The sequence below is a fragment of the Chenopodium album genome, chromosome 11, assembly GCF_948465745.1.
Source record: "Chenopodium album chromosome 11, dcCheAlbu1.1, whole genome shotgun sequence".
In the NCBI taxonomy this organism is placed as follows: Eukaryota; Viridiplantae; Streptophyta; class Magnoliopsida; order Caryophyllales; family Amaranthaceae; genus Chenopodium; species Chenopodium album.
The window spans coordinates 43,444,795-43,467,096 of record NC_137844.1 but is presented as its reverse complement, the minus strand read 5'-3'; the positions used below and the strand labels follow the sequence as shown (position 1 = coordinate 43,467,096).

At 34.3% G+C, this 22,302-nt stretch overlaps 1 long non-coding RNA gene across 1 annotated transcript; it reads right to left on the bottom strand.

The window, feature by feature from the left end:
* Nucleotides 1-6,903: 6,903 nt before the first annotated feature.
* Nucleotides 6,904-12,868, bottom strand: LOC145568915 (uncharacterized). Its single transcript, XR_014096013.1, has 3 exons — nucleotides 12,536-12,868; nucleotides 10,576-11,341; nucleotides 6,904-7,427 (listed from the first exon to the last, which is right to left on the bottom strand). It is a non-coding gene; the product is annotated as an uncharacterized LOC145568915 (long non-coding RNA).
* Between the last annotated feature and the right edge of the window lie 9,434 nt (nucleotides 12,869-22,302).

Genomic DNA, 22,302 nt, shown 5'->3' with positions numbered 1-22,302 from the left:
TGAAATTAAACAAAGCAATAAAGAGGAGAGAGAGTGAGAAATTCTCATTGATTGATAATGGAAATCTTCAATACAATTGTCATCTTAAATCTTCAATCTCTCAAATAACCATTGAAATCCCTCAATTTCTCTCTCTAAAACTACTCCTAAACTAACTCTAGATCTAGAGAAAGAAACTCTCAACTAAGCTAAGAAAATATGATCTAAAATTGGATTCTAAAATTGTTCTCCTATTTTACCCCAAAAATGGGTTTTTTTATTTATAGGGTTAAAAGGGAAATAAAAGAGAAAATAGAAAGAAAAGAAAAGGAAAAGAAAATAAAATAAATAGGAAAGGAAAAGAAAAGTAAAAGAAAAATAATAATAAAAGGAAACTAAAAGAAATTAAAAGAAAGAAAAACAAAACAAAAATAAAAGGAAATGGAGAACGAAGTCAGTGGACTTCGATTTCACGCTGCTCTGGTAAATGGGATTTTATCCCCTGCTTTGCACATCACCAAACACACATAATCACAATTGTTCGATCATCAATCTTCATATTTCGCTGCTCTTAATTGGGAAATTATCCCATGCTTCTCACGCACCAGTCACGTACCATCACAACCATTTTATCATCAAATTAATCAAGATCAACGACCCAAATCATACCCAGCTGTGCGCACGCATCAATGGGTCTCCGCGCGCGCACTTGGAGTTTGAATGGGCTGCTAGGTGCGGTTGTTGCGGTGGAGAAAGGTGGTGCTGGGCTGCTCTAGTTAATTGCTGAAATTGGTTGCTTGTATGGTGGCGAAATTGTTGCGGGATAAGGTGGTTATTGCGGCTGGGGCTGGTGGGAGTTGGTGGTGTGAGGCGTGGCTGCTGCCTTGTGGGAGTTGGTGGTTGTAGCTTGTTGAGTTGTAGCGCGTGTTGGTGAATAGGGGGAGCAGGGGAGTTGCGGTTGGAGATGTGTGGGCTGCCAGAGGTGCGTGATGTAGTGGCAGGTTTGGTGATTATTGCAGGAGCAGGGGAAGTAGTTTGCTGAGTGGTGAGGTTGTGCGTGAGAAGGTGCGGTGGACTCGTCTGCGCTCTCGACCGTCAACCTCATGTTATGCCCACGAGCAAGGAAGCCCCTAAATGTGCAAATTGACTTGTTCAATACCAAAAACGATGAGAACGTAATCACAAGAGCGCGGCAACTTGAAATTACAAATGGACTTGAAATACACGTCTTGACCTCGAACAAACACCTACACAAAAAATCAATTAAGAGGAGAAAACAAAACAAAATAAAACTAACTAGAACAACGAATTAAGTACTAAAAATATGAAAAACTCGTAAAAACTAATCGAAACCAAAATGAGTTATTAAAACGGAAAATAAAAGAAAACTAAGAAAATTATATGAAAATAATGAAAGAAAATATAGAAAAAGAACCTAAATCTTATTCTTTTGAACGCCATAAATGATGCTCATCAAATTCCCCCAAGCTAAACTCTTGTTCGTCCTCGAGCAAAACAAAATCCAACCCAAGGGAAAATAATGACATTATTCAAGCAAAGAAAGAAACAAGAAAACTAAAGATGATGAGAATATACACTAACTCACTTTTATAGGAATCACGATCAATTTTAGCAACTAAAGACAAGCCATTTAAACCCCTAGATCGCTCTAGAGGACAAGTGATGCTCTCGTAAGGGATTCCTAAGAGATTAACCCATAACTCTCACAAACCAAACAAATAAGGCAAATCATGAAAAAGAATCAAAAAGAAAAGAAAAGAAAACATATGTTCGTGAATGGACTTTTGCAAATGAACAAACACAAATGGATGCAATTCTTCCTAAACAAGTAAAGGGGTGCACGTTTCAAGATATCCAAGGTTGATTGAAACATAGAATATGCTAAGCATAGAGAACTAATAAGACACAATTCACCTTCATCTCAAAACATTTTACCACAATCTCCCAATTAGCTTCAAATCCACCTCTAGCGAGCATCTCAATGATTCCTTGAAGGAACCGGAAAAAGAAAGAGATTTAAGGCAACGGCGCCATTTTGATGTGTGGTAATCTAGGTCGTTGAAATCTAAAGAACCATCAATCAAACAATTAAGAAAGTCAAACTTATTCCTAGTATAGGACAAGTCCGAGTCGAACCACGAGGAATGAGAAGGAGAATGCTATAGCCTATGGTCAAGCTACTTCGAAGAATGAGAGGTGAATTGAGTTGTGACTAAGGTTTCAATCAACTAATCAAATCAAGAAAATCAATATGCTAAACACTAGGGATTAAGGTTCCACATGCAAGCTCAATGATCATGCCAATCGATGAATAACTCAATTGATTCAAACGTTGCAAAGGACAAACAATAGTTGCAATTAATAGAATTCAAGAGATATCTCTTATAAGTCAAGCTAGGGTTCACTAAGAATGAATAATAAGGAAAATCACAATCAAATTCACCCAATTAAAGCAATTCTCAAATCAAGGGTTCTTGTCATTGAAATTTGCTATGCAATCTAGATTAATCATCTAGGTTGATCACTCCTAATCAAATTAATCACATGCACAACTATGCCAACCAATTTAATTGCAACAATTCAATCAACCAAGAATCATCAACTAGCAAAAGTCATCAATCAAGCATGCTTCCCCTTCTCCCTAGCTAAACATGGGCAACAGGCCATGCCGTGCCGCCGCGGGCCGTGTCTGGCCGTGCCGCGGTGGGGGGGCGTGCCGTGCCGGCTCCGCGGCGGGCCGTGCCTAATTTTGGCACACCCCAGCCGTGCCGGGCCGCGAGCCAAACCATGCCACTTAATTTTTTTTTTCTTTTTTAATAATAAATGTTAATAAAAAACGATATATATATTTTTTTAGTACAACTTAATTTTATATAAATAATGTGATTAATTTATGTTTATGTTAATGTTAATATATTTTGTTTTGAACAACTTTATTTTAATTAAGGTTATATAAATTATTTATCTAATTATGTTTAAGTTTATATAAACAAATAAAAACAATCTTATTAATTTAGCAAAAAACAACAATGCATATAATAAAAAAAAATTATGATTGCGATAATCCGAAAACACAAAAAATTGAAGAATAACTTATTTTATTATATATCAGTAGTCGGTACGATAAATCGATAATACAAATAATTAATGATAATTCAAAATCGTACATATTTGGTGAATAACTTCATTTATTATACGGAATACCAAGTTCGATAATACAAAAATTGTACAATAGTGTATAATGTAAATATGTAATAATGTAATTATTATTGTTCGCCTTCATCTTCGTTTTCGTCTTCGTCTTCTTGTGGTTCAAGTTCATTGGCCAATCGAGTTGATTGAGAAGTATGAGAACTAAAAGAAGTCGACGTTCCTTCATCGTCGTCGTTTTGTGCATAAGTACGATCTTGAGAATGAGTTTCGGCATCCAACCAATCCTTGAAGCAAACACACATTTCAAGTGTTTCGGGTTTTAGTCTTGTTCTTGTATTGTCTAAAACCCGTCCTGACGCACTAAAAGCTCTTTCGGAGGCAACGGAGGAGACTTGGATAGCAAAAATATCACGAGCCATTGCCGACAAAATTGGATCTTTCATGGTTCGTGATTTCCACCAATCAAGGATGTCGAGGCCAAACTTCTCTTCATCGTCCATGCCTTTCATGAAGTCGTAACTTAGGTACATTTGCAACTCCGAAACATCGCTTTGTGTTCTCCTAGTTGATGATGATTCCGTACCTGAAAACTTGGACATCATGTTAGCAGCTTGTGCAAATAAACCTTTGGCCCGTTTACTTATGTTTTTGGATGTTTGAGAAGGGGAAAATCGAGACACGGTTCCATATTTACTTTCATAAACTCTATATAAAGAGAAAAACTCATTAGTCACCTCATTTTTAAAAGTTTCAACATCATCTTCAAAATTCATGTTACTATAATAAATATCAATTAATAAAAAAGTGCCATCATATTTTTGCCTAGGATCTAAAATAGAAGCAAAAATATAAATCACAGGAATATTAGTGCAATATTTACGCCATTTTTCCTCCATAGCTGGAAGATATCCATGATAATCATGTTGTGATTGGTGTTCGGCAAAAAGTTGTGCAAGTAAACATGCATTGCTAAGAAAAGAATGGGAACAAGGATTATATATAGAAGAAAAACAATGTGTCATACTATATAGTAATTGTAAAAACTACATATATTTTTCACAATTAGCCCAATCATCTTCTAGTAAAGCACATTGTGGAAATTTCATATTATAAAAAAGTGTTAAATGAACCTTGTACTCGATTGCCCGACTCAACATTTCATAGGTGGAGTTCCACCTAGTTGGACAATCCGGTGCTATTTTTATAGTTTTTATCCTTTGTTGCCTGCAAAAACCTTTCCATTCTTGATATCTCAAGTTAGAGCTATTAATAGACATAATAGCATTCCTTATTTTGTGATAAAATGGACCAATTGCTTGTGTTCCATCCTTCACACACAAGTTAAGAACATGACAAATGCATCTAATATGAAGTGCTTCTCCATCTAATACTAAATCGGTCAATTGGGGTTTAACCAAATTCGCACTATATGTCATAGAAGTTGCATTATCGAAAGTCATAGACATGATTTTATTCCTAAGACTATATGCATCAATGGCTTCCATTAAATGATGAGAAATGTTAAGACCGGTATGAGGGTATTCAAGCATTTTAAAATGAATGATGCGTTTTTGTAACAACCAATCTTTATCCAACCAATGACAAATAACACATAAATAGTGAATTCCGTATCCACTATCTCATGCATCGGCAGTTAAAGAAACTCTACTAGGAAGATTAGCCAATTCATCTACTAATTTCAATTTATACTCTTGATAATTCTTCATGGCAGCAGATCGAACGGTTTTTTCGGGAGATTTTTTTGTGTTTGGGTTGTAGTGCTCGGTTAATGTAGTTGTTAAAGGCATCATTTTCGGCGAAAAGAAAAGGTTGTTCGGCATGTACAATCATTCTCCCAAGTTCATCCCTATCTCTCTCATAAATGTAAATGAAGCCTTGAGGATGGAATTGAGAAATTTTGGGTTAGGTTGGATCATTAGATGGTCCACCACATCTTTTTGAATGTCTACTAAGGTGTCCCGTCCCTCCCTTGGTGTCGGCCGATAAAATTTTACTACAAGTCCGACACCGGGCTTTGGTTCCATTTTTACTCAATTGATAATGTGCCCAAACTTCACTCTTTTGGTTGGTTTGAGCAAATTCCTCTTCGGTTACCACTCTAATATGTTAGGATTTTGGGTGTTAGGAATTTGGGTGGATTGTTCACTCGACCCGGAGGCTTGTGTTTGGCTACCTTGGTTACTAGGAATAGAAAATTCATGTTATGATCCGTATAAATAAGGTGAGAATTGGGTTTGTTCAAATCCCGAACTAGGCATAGTCCAAGGAGCCATATCATCCATTTGTTTGTGCCCTTCCGTGGTTTAGGGATGAAAAAAAGAGGTGGAAGTGTTTGGAAAGGGCATGTTAGGGGAGTGAAAGGGCATGTTAGGGGAGGGAAAGGTGTTAGGGGGGGCATTGAAGTGTTTGAGTTTGGTGATTCCCTACGTTTTGACTTGGCTTTTCTAGAGGAGGAAGTGTTCGGGTTTGATGCCATGATATTTAATAATAATAACAGCAATAATAATAATACAAATAACAAATTAACAATAACAATAATAATAACAATTAACAACAATAATAATAACAATAGCAATAAGAATTAGTAAGTAGTTTTTATATAAATTAAGTTTTCAAAAATAATTATAATAATAGTAGATTACTTAGGTCAATGAGATCCCAGGTAGGAGAGGTTAGGAACGACGTTGTCCTGAGCCCAAGTCCCGCCTTAGACAGATTTCACTAACAATCTAAATTATCCACAATAAAAATAGAAAGTAGTTTTTATATAATTAAGTTGTTCCAACTTCCAAGAAAACAATAATAACAACAACAACAACAACAACAACAACAACAATAACAACAACAACAACAACAACAACAACAACAACAACAACAACAACAACAACAATAATAATAATAATAACAATAACAGTAACAATAACAATAACAAATTAAAATAAAGTTGAGTTAGATCTTACAATAACGCTTCAATTGCTTTCCCAAATTTATAATTTCCCGAACTTAATTTCCCGAGTGTAAATATAAGAATTTTTTTTGTTCTTTATTTTTTTATTTTTGTAGTAGACTAATAATAGTAAAAATGTAAATTTTATAAGAGAGTAGGAATTTTTTTTTCTTTGCACAAAAGAGAAAGAGAGTAAGATTGTAGGAATTAGAGAATAAGAAAATTAGAGAATAAGAGAGAAGAGATGAGTTGATGAATTGTGAAAATTTTGGAGGAAGAAATGGGGTATTTATAGGGATTTTGGGTGGGAAAAATGGCCAAAAACTAGCCGTTTTAGAGCTGTTGGAAAACGGCTACTTCCAACGACTAGTTGGCACGTGTCGTGCCTGGCAGGCCTCGTGCCGTGTCGTGCCGTGCCCGGGCGTGCCACGTGCCGTGCCGGCGTGCCGGGCACCGTGCCGCCCGCCGTGCCCCGTGCCGTGCCCGTGCCAAATCTGGAATTTGTGTTCACGGCACGGCCCACGGCTCACAGGTGGGCCACCGTGCCGTGTCGTGCCGGGCCCGTGCCGCCCACGTGCCAGCACGACCCGTGCCCACCTTTATCCCTAGCTACTAATCTACTCACATATCATAATGGAATTGAAAAACAAAGCAAATTGGATCACAAATATCATCATTTCAGCTTAATCAAAAAGAAAATCAAATTCAACAAATTCTTAAACCAAAGATCAACAATCAAATCAAACATTCAAGAATTAAAGGAAAGATCAAGCAAAAGTAAATTCAAAGAAAGAAATTCTCACTAATTTTCATTGATTGAAGATGAAATCCAAGCTCAAAGATGTAATTTGAAGTACAAAACAAGTAATCTAAAGTTTCTCTCTCTACTTTCTCTCTCTATTAAATTTGGAAATAAGTCTCTCGTACAAGTGAAAACGTCATCCCCCTAAAAATGGAAAAGTCAAGGGGTACATATAGTAAAACGAGCGTAAGGGCTCGGAGGGTGGTCATGCGCACGCACAACAGGCCCGTGCGCGCGCACGCATGGGTCTGCACGCACGCATAGGGGGGCCTGCGCGCGCACCCCTACTGTGGTGTTGCGGCGTGAGCGGCTCCTCTTGCTTGCTCGTAGTCCCTTGCGTGAAGTCTTGCTCCTAACACTCTCGTGCATCCCTATCGACGGTGCTCTCATGATGATGCCCGCGAGGAGGGCAGCCCTTGATCTTCACATATTTGCGTGGTCATGATCTAGAATCGATGAGAGTGCAACCATGAGAGCGCTGCAAATAAAACTTTGAAACTTCACCTACAAAAATTCAAGTAAAAATAAGGGAGAAAGCAAAATGAATTGAAACTAAACTAAAGTAACAAATTAAGAACAAAAATCATGAAAAACTCATAAAAGTAAACGAAAAACCAATATGAGTTATAAAGACGGAAAATAAAAGAAAACTAGAAAAATTATATGAAAATAAAGCAAGAAAATATAGAAAAAGGAACTAAAAGCTACTCTATTGAGCGCCATAAATGACGCTCATCAAAAATCCTCCTAAAGAGGAAGAAAAACCACTTATTTCGAGGGAGAAACGTTCCTCGTCCTAAAAGAGGACGAATTATTATAAATCTAGAACAAAGAAAATAAAGAAAAAAGACACAAAAAACAAAGATTGCGGCTTTCCACCGGTAAAAACCCATGAAAGCCCCTCCAAAAATATATTTAGTTTAGTAAAATTTGTTTCAATTATACAAAAATAAGGTGAACATACATAGCTTAAGTACATATATTTATTGATAAGAAAATCACAATCTAAAATGATTGTTATATTGCACTACATAGCTTTTGAATCCTTAATTGAATTTTTTGCAAAATAATACCACAAGAAAGATGGAAATTTGATTATAACACCGCAAAATTTAAAACTTTTATTATAAAACCACCAACAAAAAAAAAAAAAAAAAAAAAAAAAAAAAAAAAAATCGAAAATTGGATTTCACCACCACTAAACTGATGTCATCCAAAAAACCATTAGTGGGCCCACACTGTACACGTGTTACATACTTACCTATTGGTTTAAAAAAAATCAAAACAAAAGAAAAATAAAAAAAATAAAAAAAATTCTAAACCCAAACCTTGCCACCATTCCTAACTAACTCCTAAACCAGCCACCACCACCACCGACAGCGGCAGCCGTACAACCCACTGCCAGCACTCCCACTACCAAGAATCCACCCTACTGCGGGTAACACCACCAAAACCACCATCTATCCCCTCCCTTAACATCAAAATGCCCCTAAACCCAGAACTACATCCCGAAACCCCCTCCTCTTAACACCAACAACGCCTGAAACCCCCTCCCCTTAACACCAACAACGCCTGAAACCCCCTCCCTTGTTATTGGCACCGCCTCCCCCTCCCTAAACACCAACATCGACCGAAACCCCCTCCACTAACACAAACAATGACCGAAACCTCCTCCACTAACACCAACAACGACCGAAAGTTGCTCCCCTAACACCGATTTACCCAGAAATTCCCACCCCTAACATCCATTGCGTTTGTTGTTTTCTGGGTTTGCGGCGGGGCTAAGGTGGTGGTGGGGCTAGTGGGTGATGGGGTTTGTCTGGGGACATTGGTTGCGTCGACGGTGAATGAGGGGTTTCGGCGGCTGGGTAAGTTTGGCGAGGAAGCCGGCGTTGCCGGTGGTGGCTAGTTTAGGGGTAAGGGTTTTTTCATCTTTTTTTTTTATTATTTTTCTTTTTCTATTTTTTTTAATCCAATAGATAATTGACACATTGTGTGGGACCCACGCACTAACGGTTTTTTGGATGACATCCATTAAGAGGTAGTGAAATCCAATTTGTTTGTTTTTTTTTTTTTTTTTTTTTTTGGTGGTGTTCTAATCAAATTTGTGAAAATTTTGTGGTGTTATTTGCAAAAAATCCTCCTAAAGTTACTTATGGTAATGAATTTTTTTTATTTTGTTTTTTACAAAAAAATTTATCAAGTAGTCCTTAATTTTGGAGAAGCAAATTTCTTAAGTAGCAAAGTGAAATAACAGATATATCTATTTACTAATAAAATTATAAAAAGTACATTATTAGTTGAATAAATCAATGATGGCGTCTTTTTAAATATCATAAGTACATTATCAAATGGGATTATATGCCTTTTTAAAAGTACTTTCGTAACACCCTAAAAATTCATTTCCTTTAAAATCTCTGTTTTGCCCTTTTTAAAATACGAAATAGGAAAATCTAAGACATTACCGCCACCGTGAAAACGACCAAGACAATTGTCAAAGACACACAGCGGAAGACTAATTTTAAAATCATTCAAAACAAGTCAACTTCAAAGTTAAATCCCAACGAAAGTAAAGTCAAATCAAAGTCAAATGAAGTCAAATAAAGTCAGCCTACAACTTGGAACTATTGTAGGCCCTTATTAAAACCGAGAAATACTAAAACCTTAGCGTTAATTTGCAAGCAAGATAAATAAATAAATAAATTAATTAATAATAATAATAATAATAATAATAATAATAATAATAATAATAATAATAATGTAATAAAACACATTATATTCCTATGAGAACTAAGCATGATTCGTTCTTCACTCATGCCCATCATGAATATGCTTCATCACCTGAAAAGCTTCTCTCTACTTGTCCCCACTACTCGTCATTAGAAATGGCTCGTCGTAGGGCCAAGGTAAAGACAAGGCCAAACAAGCACCCAAACATACAAACAGCAAAGCTGAGTACATAAGCGTAATGAAACACACTAACATGCTTTCAACCTATCAATCACATAACTTACCTTGTTGCACCTGTTTACAAGCATACAACATGAACACTCAATAAATAAATAAATTATTTATTTAGCTTGATTACGCATCGAATGGGTTTCCCCCTAACCTGTCCCAATAATGGAGTACTAACACGAGAGGTACCCGTGCCATTATAAAAGAATAACTCGTAAGTGGCAGAATTCCTGTGCATTAAAAAAAAGGAATATACAGCATCCTATACTCCCAATTGAAGTTATTGTCAAATATAAAGTCGCATAACTCCCCCCATATATATGTTCATACTCTAGGTATATACGTTCCAAGAGTTTTGGTGCGTAATCTCTTTCACTTTACGTTCTTTACGTATTATTTAACTTGGTCATAACTCACAAACCATAGCAATAACAATAATCAATACCATATAAGCAATCAAGTATACCAATTTAATTTTTGAATGATTAGTGACCACATAATCTTTAATGTTGAACCCTTTTTAATCTACCTCGGTGTTAAAGACACCTTAAACGCATAATGTGCCACAAATCCTATCCTTCGGTGTTAGAAACCGAAGAAGTTTATAGGTACTATATTGCGGAAAAACATGAATCATATTCATAAGCACCTATCCTAAAATCACATGCATAACACACAAGACACATAATCATACCTTTGAAGTGTGATCTCCACGAAGCTATTTGACTGGCAAATCAGGGAGAGAATAGAGCCTCAAGTGTTGCTCCTCTACTTAGTCCATGGGATTCGAACGAGCCGTCCACCAATACTAGATTGGTCGAGTGAAGGGGAAAGCCACGATCACACTACAAGAAAAATATTTATTTACAGCGGTTAAAAATGATTAATTTGTTGCGTTTTTGGAGTGGCAGCAAACGCCAGGGAAGCAAATCAAATGTTGCGGTTAACAAATGCAGCAAATCAATTAATTAATTTGCAGCAGTTAATGCCATTAACCCTTGCTAATAAACATGTTTTACAATATATAAAAATTATAATTGTTGGGTTTTTATTTGTCTAACCTGCTGAAATCTGCTATTCAACTACCAACAAAAAAACAAAATTAAACCTGAAATTGATACTCAAAGACTTGTTTATTTATATATAAACTTAAATATTTCCATAAGTTCCTGTAAAATTACACTTTCACCCAAAAAAATAAAATGCAATTGGACAACATCAGACATTGCAGTAGCATAACATAAAGCAGCTGTTAATATGACAAACTCTAAAATCTGATAACCAAAGGAGTAATAGAAGACAGTAGCAACAATGGTGTTAATCGGGCAGCAGCAGTTGTGGCGTTAATCGGGCAGCAGCAGTAGCGTCTAACCGGTAGCAACAGCATAAGCAGCAGCAGCACCTAAGTTAAAATTGACTTCATCATTTGACATTATCACATGAAATTTGTAGCTTTTATCCTGCATATGATTAGCAAATATCCTAAGTTAAATTAGTTTTTAAAAATAAGCCTTAAATTTATCATATGCAACAAATATTATCCATATAATTTAGGAAAACAAAAAAAAGATGAAGGCAAGAAGAACAAATGTATCATATGTTTCTAGTGTAGTAGCATCATTCTATACAATATTCAAATACCTGCATCACAATAAATGATTAGCTTAATGTTCCTTTATATTAGTAGCATCAATCTTGAGGCAAGATAAGATAAAACTACACAATCATATAGCAGACGTATGTGTATGCAGAAAGGTTAAAAATATATAAATTCAAGAGGACTACATTGGCCAGTTTTAAGATATATTTACTGCATGCATCATGTCTTCCTTAGATCGGTTTTATTTTTCATTATCTCTAAATCTCAGCTTTCCATTACCCCTCCATCCCAAAAGTCTAATGCTCTCAAATCCTACTCATCTCATTCCCTTTAAAACATTCTATGTCCTCCATTACTCCACCCCCACTAATATAAACCCATTTCAGCTTATTTGCAACAAATCAAGCATAAATTCTGTTATAATTAATACCATTGAAAAAAGAGGGTGACAAATATAGCATACATTCATCAATTAATCACATATACCGATTAGTTTTGTCAACTCAGCTTACTAGAACTAGGCACCACAACAACAGAAGTAACAAGTGTTCTATGACTTTCCGAGTTAGTTTTTGCGTGATAATTTAAATAATGGCACAAAAAAGTCTCAAATTATTATTTCTACTACATTTAGCGCAAATTCAAGACATAAAAATCAACAACACTAAGATCAAAGTAAAAAAAAAAATTAAAAAAAAAAAGCTTAATAATACCACACACAACGACAGATCTAACATTGATGATGAACAGCAACTTTAAATTCAATTAAATATAAATAGCACAATTGTATTCATCTAATTAACCCCAGAGTTTCAAACAAACTCAAATCAAATTTCTTCACAAACTCAACCCCATTTCAACTTAGTTTGTAACAAATCAACCTTCAATATCTTTAATCTTCTGCAACAAATTAACATTCACCTCCTTAATTATCACAACCATATAATTACATAATTAAAATGGCAAGAGAAATAGATGTTGAAAGTAAGACCCAAATCACATTTTGCAACCTATTTCGTACTCAATTAAGAAAATAAAATACACAAGTAGTTACCTTAGCTTTGAGAATAATAGACAGCGAATGAAGGTTGCAATGAGCCCAAAGGTTAGCCGTGAGATTAGTGAGATTTTGATTGAACCTAGACCCGAACACCAACAAGGGTGAGTGAGATAGTTGACGTTGTGCCGTTAGAAACTAGAATCGCCGGTGAGGTCAGTGAGCAATCCAAACCGCCGGTGAGGCCAGTGAGCAATCCAAACAGTCGGTGAGGATAACGGTGAGAGAGAGAGTCGGTGGGGATAAGTGAGAAAAGATGAAGGTGGAAGAGGGAGAGAGAAATGAATGACTTGGGCGGCTAAGGAAATAGGGCTTATAGTAAATGTAAAATGCGAAATACCGTAATTGATTTGCAGCGGATCTAAGGAAAAACCACTGCTAATTAATACTTTTAATATTAGGTATATGTAAAACCCACTTTAATTTGCAGCGAAATGCAAAAAATGCAGCAATTTAATAGCAGCAAATTAATTTTTTTCTACTAGTGTCACCACCTTTAATGGACAACTGACCACCGCACGAACCACCACCACGAACCACCAACACCGGCGTCGAGGAGGAGAGAGTGCCGTGAGAGAGAGATAGAGTATGAGAGGGGTTAGGTTTCGTGTTTGCTAATTAGGGTTTGATCTTACTGATCACTAAATTGTTATGTTCAAACCCTAGGCACCTAGTCTAATTATAATCTCTATTATAATTAGACTAGGTTACGAAGCCCAAACTCCTCCATACTTCTCCATATGGCCGGCCATTATAGGGGATGAGGCCCTTCATGGGACTCGTCCTCTCGTGCTCGATCTAGGCCCTTTGTGTGACCTTGTAGGATCCTTCTAATTGGGCTTTGGCCTATTTTACTAGCCCAAAGATCGTTAGTACCTCTAGCTATGATATAACAACGACCCAAATGAACGAACTTAATTATCTCCATAATTTGATCCATTTATATATCTAGTAATTGCACATGACAAAGACATAAATCCTTCAATCTACCACTTGTTTGAGACAAGTGTGCAATATTCAAATTCCTTAAGTCAATGTGCGTCGATTTAATAATATGATTGCATCACATGTCGAGATCATATTAGTCTACAAATCGTTTCTTGAAATCTGAGTTCGAATTACAAAACCAAATGATTATTAAGTAATACATTTGAACGTGGCCACGTATTTTCTGGATTCTCCCTCTTCAAGAGGCCATGACACATTCCCTAATTTAATAGGTAGACTCAATCCAATCTTGTAGCAACAAAGCTTCCACTCAGCTTTTGAAGTAACTAGGAAACACCCTTTATAATCTCCAATTACGGGCAGACTTTGAATGTACCACAGTTAAATCAATCCTTGAATATATTCAATGTTCCACTCATGTCAAAGGAATCCACTAATATATCCGGAAGCTCTATACTTGAATTTCAAAGTAGGTCAATAGTTCGATCATGCATTATTCATGCATATCCAAGTGATTGACCGAGCATCACTATGCCCCTATAGCCCATGAAACTGCGCTATCCAATCAATCTTACATGCTAGTCCATTTATTGAAATCATTTATCCCGAATTTAATGATTTCGAACTAGGAACTTAAATAATATACTACCTCCGTTTCTTTTTATTTGACACGTATTCCTTTTTAGGAAGTTTTTTTTAGTTGACACGTTTCCTTTTGGGGTAAATTTTTTACCTTGCATTTACAAGCTACCCCACTTGCTTTTTCATTCTCTCTCACTATCTCTCCTCTCCTTAATATATGTGCCTAAATCAAACGCGTCAACTAAATAGAAATGGAGGAAGTATGAATTTTGTTCACCAGTGGGGTTTCATTCACCAAGCCATCAACCTGATGAGCCCTTCAATTCATAATTATTTTGGACATTTTATTTAATTTCCAAAATCATAATTAAATAAGAGAAATAAAATTTCTGTTTAAACATAACTCTACAAGTATATGTATTCCTTATGTAATATGTTTTTCTCAAAACATACACAACCTGAATTACATAACTTGCTACAATCCAAGACTTTAATATGACTCTCATACCTTAGTCTATGGAAGGGGTTTAATAAGTGATATTCTCACTCATAATAAAACTTTGCAGATCATGACATCCCGCTTGCCACTGATCTCATAAACGAGGTGATATCTCATGTCTATTGTTTGGATTTGTGATGTGACCCTGGCTCCTTTGTTTCGGCAAAGGTATCCTTTTAGTCACAGGACAATTTGATCCAAACTTCCTCTTTAACTACTCTTACTGTAGCGAAATACACATATTCCGACATTGAGTATGCGACAACATTCTGCTTAGAACTTTTCAAGCTTACTGTATTTCTCCATCCAGACACAAAATGTATCCAGGTCAACATCTAAAAACATCTTGCCTGTTTGGAAAACTTGCATCGGTATAACCTTTTGACAACTAGTTCACTTTTGCCACCATAAACTAGAAACATTCCTTTAGTCCTTCATAATTACTCAAGGATTTTCTCTTAGTAGCTTTCCGTATGCTTATCCTGAACTTTCTTGAAACCTGCTACACATGCACAAGTCATATGTAACATCTTGCTTTGTACATATCATGGAATATAATGGACCCTTTTGAAAAAGCATAAGGTACACTATCCATACGACTCAACTCTATTAGCTTTTAAAGGCACTGAGTTTTACTGGGTGTAATACCATGAGATATGGGAATATATCCTCTCTTATAATCTTGCATCTTGAACTTGTCAAGAACCTTATCAACATAAGTCTCTCGATGTAGTCCAATCATTCTTCAAGATTCATTTCGTGGATCTTGATTCTTAATATGCACTCAGCATCTCCTAAGTTTTTCATATAGAATTAACTCCTTAACCATTACTTGATTGATTCAAGCATTGATATGTCATTTCATATGAATTGTATGTCATCTACATAAAAGACTGAGAAGACCAATTGTTCCCACTAAACTTCTTATCTCTACAAAATTCTTTTTCGTTCTTTGAGGAAATCAACCTGTTTGATCGCCTTGTTGAAACGAATGTTCCAACTCCCTAATGCTTACTTCAATCCATAAATGAATTTCTGAAGTTTGCAAAACTTTCTAGGAATTTTTGAAATTTCAAAACCCTTGGGTTGTATCATATACATATCCTCCATCAAGAACATTTCAAGAAGGTGATTTTGATATCCAATGCTAAACTTCGTAATCGAAAATTTCAGCAATCACTAGAAGAATCCGAATAGGCTTACGCATCTAACAGGTTTGACCCCATTTGTAAGACTATCATGGACTAACACATCTTTAAAGACATAGAGTCTATTCTGGATTTCATGGCCTTAAGCACTTCCTGAGTTGGAACTTACCAAAGCTTGCTTGTAGGGTGTGGGTTTCAACCATTCCAATAGGAAAATTTTAGAATCCACCTTTTCTCAGAATTTCAACAAACTGTTTGTTTTGATCCTAAGTAACCTATGATAGGTATAAGCCAACAATAGAATTATTCTGTTCAGCTCTTTGAAGCTTTTCATTCAAGTGTGACGATAGAAGTCTTGCTAGTTAAATTAGCTTGCTTCAACACATGATTTATCAAATTAGCTAATTTCATGCACTCTTGTCTCTAATGTAGTATTATCCGCATCCATTTGTTGCTCGTCTCGAATATCTTCTTTGAGATCTAAATTTACTCCCACTTGGCTTTGTCGAAAGAGATTTCTTTCTATAAAGACACTATCGCGAGCAACAAACACTTTATTATCTTGCGGTTGTAGGAATAATACCTTTTAGTTTCCATGGGAAAACCCACGATGAACTATTTATCTGATTTAAGGTGTATTATGTCATCTTTGTAAACATTTTATATTGATTTCATACCCCTTAATCCTGTTTAGAAAAGACAACTTTTGGAACATTTCCAATTCATAACTCTTATGATGTCTTTTCAATTACTTTGGTTAAGTTTCTGTTTAGTATATTCGCAATTGTTGTTCTAATGCATATCCTCAAAACGATATTTGTAAATCATTAAAGTTAATCTAGGATCGAACTATGGCAAGCAAAGTTTGATTCCTGCTTTCAACACACATTTTAATTGTAGTGTTTTCGGATTGTGAATTAATTCAACAATTCCTTTAGATGATCATTAATTTTGAGTTAAATATTTATCACAACAATCATATTTTGGTGTTAAATTGTTTATCTCAAACTGATTTTACATTTCATTTTGGAATTCTTGAACATTTCAATGATTCCAAACTTTACTTCATTAAGTAATTATGGACATATTTACTTAAATCGTTAGTAAAAGCAATGAAGTAGTTAAATCTCTTTGCCAACTTTGAACTTATTGGTCCACACACATCATATGTATGAGTTCCAAAAGGTCATTAGCTCCTTTACCGTTTCAACTAAAAAGCGACTTGGTCATATTACCTTATCAAGCATGACTTTTAATTCTCAAGTGATTCATAATCAAATAAGAATAAGAGTCCATCCAATTGTAATCTTTGATGTGCATTTGGTTTATGTGACCTAACCTTACTTTGTTATAAGTAAGTTTATTTTAAATCATCTAATTTTGCTTTTGTGATCTACTTATATCAATGTCATAAATAAAATTAACTCATATCTAGCAAAATGAAAACAATTCATTACCTTGGACATGGATCAACACTTGTTCAAGCCAAGTAAAAACAAATCAGTATCTCAACGGGAAATCAAAATATTGTCTCATCAAAAAAACGGAAAATGTCTAAATCATCAAATTTTGAAATTAAAACTATGAAGCTATTTCTTGTCAGTCGAACACTTCTAGTGCACCCTTAAGCTCCATTTCCATGCTAGCCTCACTTTTTTGCAGCTTCTACACAACATTAGTAATGTTAAGCACGACAACTTGGTATCACATACCTAAGTGAAGGTTAAAATGTTTATAACATAATACCTGAGGTCGATGCTCCATTTTTCTTGAGGAAGTCAAGATATTTGTGGCAATTGCGCTTCCAATTCCCCTTATTCTTGCAGTAAAAGCATTCACTTTCATCTGCAGCCTTGGCCTTTGGAGTCGCCTTAGGCTTTTCAGGAGCCTTAGCAACTTTCTTGCCCTTGCCATTAGCCTTTTGCCCCTTCTTCTTGAACCCCTTTCCCTTTTGAACCATAAGAACCTCTTTCTTAGGTTCCTTAGGGATTTGCTTTTCAGTAGTAACCAACATAGCATGTAACTTATTCATAGTCTTTGCAGCGTCAGACATGTTAAAGTTCATGATAAATTGGTTGAAAGTTTCTGAAAGTGAGTGGAGAATGATGTCTGTTGCCATCTCATCACTGTATGGGTGCCCCGGTTTCTCCATATTTTGAATATGGCAGATCATTTTGAAAACATGATCATGAACTTGTGGTACCTGGGTTTTAGTGGACAAAGATTAGTCTACAAAGGTTCCACTTAAGTGTCTGATAAGACTTATAAACAAAACTTAGAGTCGCCACCTTATTTTTATCCGAATAAGGACGGATTTTAAAATAGTCAATTTTAAGAAATAACACTAAAGAAAAAATCAACTGTTAACTCCATAAAGATAAATAAGGCACGGGGTTCGGGGTTTAGGTTAAGAGAATCGAACGTTTGGAACTCGTCTTCCCTTCCGTTCTAAAGAACGGGCTCTTACTAATGCGTTGTTAAAAAAAAAAGTTTTAAGACATGTTAACCCATTAAAAAAATAATTAATATAAGGTAGGTTTGAGCACCAAAGTTGCACTACGTACCGATCATAGTGAGATTTTGAATTCACTCACGGATCAAAACCTTCGTAGTTCGGACAGATGCCATGTTTTAAATAACCAATTCCATTGGGTTTTTAATTTGGGTAGTTGACATAAACGTCATTATTTGTAAGTGGGATCTTAGTGGTCTTTGACGGATTCACTCATAAAAGTAAAATGAACCACCTTGGTTGAGGAAAATCACCCCGATTAGTGATCACCAAAAATGTCTTTTGAAGAAGACAATTCAACAAATGCGTCTCAATTGACGACTTTTTTAGTGGGTCAAGGTATTTTTTGGAGTGAAACTGTAAAGGTTCACTGTATAATCTCACTTTGGGTTTAAAAAACACTCAAGGGTAATTTTTGTAAGGTTTTAAGGGTTATGTGTTTAGGCTTAATGGAATTGACCAAGTAAAACACGACACCTGTCAAGGCCTTAATTCCAAATAAAAGGGAGCAATAAACTATTTAATCATATCCGATTGTCAATTAATCCATCGAGTAATTATAATGGGATATAAGCTTATTTTTATGGAGATGGATAATTGTTACGACCTTATACAACTAAATAATTAATCTTAACCTTATATTAGCTATCATTAATTATTAAAACAAACAAGCAAAGTTATGATTCATTCTTGTGTCGCAAAAGGGTTTGAAATAAGAAGGTTCACAAAATTATGAAAGATTTTAAAGTTTGTTAAAACTTTTATTTCTGAAGTCGTCTTAAAATAAAATTAAAGTCCTTAATACATCACTTGTTTCGAAAGTCATCTTTTAAATAATATTAAAGATTTTTTTTAAAACAACAACATTTTGAATTAAAGTTTGTTAAAAACTCTTATTTCTAAAGTCATCTTTAAAATAAGATTAAAGATTTTAAAACATCTTTTAGAATTAAAGATTGTTAAAAACTCTTATTTCTAAAGTCATCTCTAGATATAATTAAAGTTACTTAAAACTCTTAATAATTAAAGTTCTATAAATATAAATACATAATATAGTATAATATAGGTTCCATGACACCATTAGTTTCTTAAAATAAATTAATACAATTTTTTTAAAAAAACAATTAAGCGAAAAACGTGCCTATTTTATTTCTTTGATAGCTTGAACTAAAAAAATCATAGAAAAATCAAAAAAAATTGTGATATACGGTTGGAAAGCTCTTGAAAAATTCTATCACTTGAGCTAAAGAAATGGAACTGATTCTGAACGTAAGGGTTGTTTCATAGGCCATCTTTGGGACGTAGTAAGTAACTCTTTACTCTTGAACATCCTTTACACAAACTTTTAATTCCTTAGGTCTTTAAGCTTACTTTAAGAAGGAAATTATTCTTAAAAATATATCTTATACAAACACATGAATGTATTAACCTTTCTTATTCAAAATGCATTAGAAAGAGAAACCATGCAAAATGCAATTAACCCCCCTCTTTTATAACCTATCACCTCACCAATAGGCTTGGCTTTCTAATGTGGAGTAATGAAAGATTTAGGGCTAATTTAGCACCTAATATCGTCATTACCCCTATTGGTAACATCACATGGAAACAAACACATTAGTTAGCATAATAATAATAATTATTGAGGAAATTAAGAAAGGAATAAAGATAATACCTTGAGCTAGGTATAGCAATTTTTTGGATAACCCTTCTTGCTTATCAAGGACTAAATGATGATAACTCCTTAATTAAAGTGAAATAAAAGAGACTAAGTGATTTTTTTTTGGAATTTTGAGATATTAAAAGAAATTAGTGCAAAAAAAGCTAATGAACTTTTTTTGATTTTTGATTATAGAAAATAAACTTGAAAAATAAAACTAAATCTTGAGAAATAAACCTTTTTTTTTGGTTTTAATATAGGCTAGGAATACTTAAGCAATTAAACTAATATTTTTAACAAAGATGAAAATAACAATAATACTTGAACTTGAAATATTTTAGTGTGTTTTTTTAGGAATTAAAGATAATAACAATACTTAAATAAAAATAACAAATTAATTATATGATGCTTTTTTATAAGCTAGTAACTTAAAAATAAAGCTAAATTAGAGAGTTTTTAACTAAAGCAAAAGATTAGAGGAGAAATTTTTAGAGAGAATTTTTAGAGAGAGAATTTGTAGGAAATTTTTGGTGTCTTAAAATGAGAAAATTAGGGGGATATTCATAGGAAATAAAGGGGTTAATTTGTAAATAAATAAAAAAAAGTAAATAAAATATAATTCAAGGATTATTTTGTTAAATATCAAGATCTTGGTAATAATGAGAATCTTGATATTAAATTCTCTCATTTTATATGTAACAAACTACTTAATCTATTTTGCAACACTTAAACTGATAAAATAAAGAAAACCGTAATAAAATCAACTCTAATATTCATATAATTATAAGGTTCTAAAATGCCATGGTATTACAAAAAAGAAAATATATGACCAAATCATGTCACAACTCAAAAATAATACTCACATGGTACGATAACAAAATGCCTAAATTTATTTAGTGACTATTATACTCACCAAGGTACTAAAACAACACTTATAAAATAAATATCAGCTCTGAGATGTCAGGTCTGAAAGTTACACAAAGACATTAGGTTACAATACTAGTAGGGTTGGACATAATATTTCAGAGTTTATATAAAAAGTAAAAAAATAAATAAATAAATAACTCCTGCCCTTATTAGACAGTACATATAAATTTACCCAAGAACATCTAACCATACGACAAAACCTTATAAATACGAGATTTACAAATAATAACTCTTACTAAAAGTATAAAGTAAGGTAAATCATATAAAATCGTAAGATTGACATGATCAAAGTGAAAATACACCATGTAAAATCACACAATATTAAGTCATACGACATAAATTTAAGATAGTCTGGAGTAAAATATATTCTCTTAACCGAATGACCTTAAAAAAAAGTGGAAACTCTTATCTTACCTCACTCTACTAAAACACAAATTCACGTCGTCAACGTAATGGAAAATAATATTCACCTTGTAGGGAATATTTCAAGCATTATGATCCCAAACTTGAACCCCACTGTGATCATACACTTAAGTATGGTGGCGTTCCAAAGGGAAAGAAAAAGAGCAAAAAGAGTCGCCAACAAGTTTTAGGAACTTGTAAACCCAAAAGACAATCCAAAAGGACCATCAACTACTCCATAAGGTCTTGAACCAAACAGGGTCCGGGGATGAGGGTACGAATCCAATCTACAAAAGAAAGGACCCGCCCTATAAAATAGGTCTCTACTTTGTTCTGCTCGTATTCATGCGCGCTTTTCGAATAACATACAAACATTATATTGAACCTACCCTGTTTTTCTATGTTGGTTGAATATTAATGCACAAGTAAACTATTATTGGCGATCACTTGAGTTAAAATCACATTAGCCTAAACAAAATTAATAATTATCTTATTAAGCGTGATTTCAAGTACAAATTCCCTTTAACAATCATAAAAAGTGTGATCAAGCAATAACAATAAAACATAAATAATATCAAGCAACATAATAATAAATCAATATTAAATAATAACAATGATAATAGCATGATAAGGCATAATAAAGCTTAATAATAATAGCAAGATCCTAGGCATGATACTAACAAGATTAATAACAAACTCCTAGCATGTCACTAAGCAATAAAAATCAAGGCTTTAAACCTAACATGGTACTAACATGATATTAGAAAGCATAAAGGCATCCTAAACATGACAGTAGAAAGCATAAAATAACATCCTAACATGATACTAGGAATTAAATACATCATAACATGATACTAGGAATCATAAAATAATAATAAGCATGCTTTCTACATTGAAAGAGAGTAATAAGATTACATACTTTGAAGCCTTGTACCTCTTTCTAATAACAAAATACACAAGTTAGTAACTTCAATGAAAATAATAAAGAATTATTAAAGAATTAAAGAATCAAATTGAAATCAAATTAAACAAAGTTTAGACTAGTTTTGGACCAAACCCTCAGAAATTATCAACCTTTCACGTCTAGGG